Below are 2,691 nucleotides of genomic sequence, written 5' to 3' on the forward strand. Positions count from 1 at the left end.
TTAGGAATTTATGACATATATTCTGGAGTTTAGTAATTAATCTTGATTGCCCATGGTGCCAATTGGTTATGCAGTACCGTATGTGGGAAATAATTAAACAATGATACAGATTTAATAGGGCTTTTTTATTGAGAAATTGTTTTATCTTGTAAACGATTGCCAAGTTTCTTTTACATGACGAAATCAGTTTGTTAATCTGCTTCTTCCAGGATAGCCTTTCATCCACAATTATCCCTAAAAATTTGATGGAATCTACCTGCTCTAGTACATGGCCTTTGATTTTCACTTGAACCGGTTGACAGCTGTGGTTTTGTTGACGAAAGAGGATGGTTTTAGTTTTAGGAATGTTGAGGGTCAGTTTATTAGCAGTTAGCCAGTTATTAATATTGGACATTTCCTTGTTCGCCATACACTGTAGTGTGCTGTTGGATTTAGCTGATAATAAGATGGTTGTGTCATCAGCGAACATTGATGGCGATCCAAATTTTAGACAATTAGCAAAGTCATTTATGTAAATAATGAACAATAGGGGACCTAATTGAGACCCTTGGGGTACGCCTAGAGGGATAGAGCACACATTTTCTGATGTGGTTCTGTTGTACACCACTTTTTGTGTGCGGCCAGATTATGTCATAATTTGTTTATGGTACAAATGTAATAGTGGCAAAAAGTTTAATATGCTATAACCTGGCGATAACATTACATACAAACAAATATTGTTAGATATCTTCCAAACAACTTGGGTAACCCTTGCAAAAAATATGGAAGACTGGACTCACATGTCCAAAAATTCGATCTGGAAAAAAACATGACATCGGTATGTTATTAAATTGACTGATCATAACACTATCGCTTCTATTTGTCTCTTATATTCTTATTACATTATGCATTAAAATAACCAAAGCACCACAAGAGCATCAATGCAGTACAACACTGAATTAACATTCCTTGTTACACCGACTTCATAAAGAATAATTACTAGTATGGTTAAACCAATTAGTACAGTGCATGGTATTCAATGGAATTTGTTAAAGTATTTTCACACATTTTAGAAAATGTTTTTAGCTCACATAAATTGAGATTTAAATGTGAAAAAATCTGATCTTTTACATATACATAGCTTAAGCATAAAAAAGTGAAAAGTTCTTTAAAAAAACAGCAGATAAAAAGGCACTTATAAGAAGAAAACAAATAAATTTAACATAAGGATGAAACTACTGAAAGTAAAACCAATATATACTTAGTTAACTTTTTACATACAACAATAAAAAAATACAAATGAGCACTAATTAATTGGTTTAAAAGGAGATTACCACTCCTGCTTTTTATACACAGCCTTTTCAATTCCATCTTCCCTGTCACTATATTCCAACTTGCTCATAAATGTTGTACATTCATACTTGGGACTATTTCTTACATACTCCAAATACTCAGGACATCCAGGAAAAACAATGTTGTCAGCTGCAATTACACTTCCACTGTGAATCAAATTGCATTCTTCAAGAAGTAAAAGATCAGGTTTGTACAATTCCTTAGTGTGATCAAGAAACACAAAATCAAAGCCAGAGATTTTTAAAGACCTGATGACATCTTGGCTACAACCACTGAGTACAGTTACTTTATTATCCATTCCTGCAAAGGTAATCATTTTTCTTGTCACTTCTACAAATGACTGGTCATTTTCAATGCTGTAGGCTACAACTTGCCATCTGCAGGTAAGGCTCGAGAAATTCTTAGTGCACTGTATCCAGCGTAATCACCTATTTCTAGGGCAGTCTTTGGGTTGCAACTTCTTACAATTTGATCCAAATATTTCCCTTTTACATCACCAACGTTTGAAGCTCGATTTTCAAATTTATAGCAGAAGTGGTCAATTGTGTCAATAACGTTGTCTACATCAGTGGTTCTCAACCGCCGGTCCGTGTCAACTTTCCTGCCGGTCCGCCAATATATTACAATTTTATATCTCAATTGCAAAATGAAAGATGTTGAAGGCTTGTCCATTGATTAAAGAAATAAAATATCCCATTTTAAACTGATAGAGTTTCTCACGTTCCGTAATTTGCAGCATTGTGGCGTAAGACAAAGTTCAGAGTCTGCTTTGGACGATGTCGTACGTCACAATGCTGTTAAGTGTGGTGTCAAAATGTTTAAAGTGCAACTCATTCAAGACCAGTTGTATCTGAAAGCTAAAGAATTTATCTTAAAAACGAATATCTTGAGCGCGGTGACCAATCAATGAAATTATTGCTGATTTTTTGTACAATTTACCTATCTGAGAAAAGCTTTTCCTCGTTACAACACCAAACAGAGAAATCGTGTGGAAGTCAACACTCCACTTCGGCTTGCAGAAACTTCATTCGAACCGCTTTTCACACGTGTTATATCAAACAGAGCAGCAAACTTCTCATTTTTTCATGCTTCTTTTGAATTGCGTATGTTTGTCATAATTACAATTTGGTTTGATTTTAAAACTCCACCGGTCCGCAAAATTTGTTTTGAAAGTTTACCGGTCCGCAAACTGAAAAGGTTGAGAACCACTGGTCTACATCACCTTTTGTTGCATGTCCGCTTACATATTCCCAAATACGAGGCGGAACGCTTTTTTCACTCATTGTAGGTTCTCTGTTGATTTACGTTTAGCGTCATAAATGCTAAGTATCCTGCTAAAAATATATGGTCTGTTAACTG

The 2,691-nt window shown here is 35.0% G+C and overlaps 1 pseudogene; it reads right to left on the bottom strand.

Moving 5' to 3' along the window:
- Positions 1 to 658: 658 nt before the first annotated feature.
- On the bottom strand, positions 659 to 2,691 carry LOC145208983 (catechol O-methyltransferase-like; annotated as a pseudogene).

This window comes from Phallusia mammillata, chromosome 1 (genome assembly GCF_965637545.1).
Source record: "Phallusia mammillata chromosome 1, kaPhaMamm4.hap1.1, whole genome shotgun sequence".
Lineage (NCBI taxonomy): Eukaryota > Metazoa > Chordata > Ascidiacea > Phlebobranchia > Ascidiidae > Phallusia > Phallusia mammillata.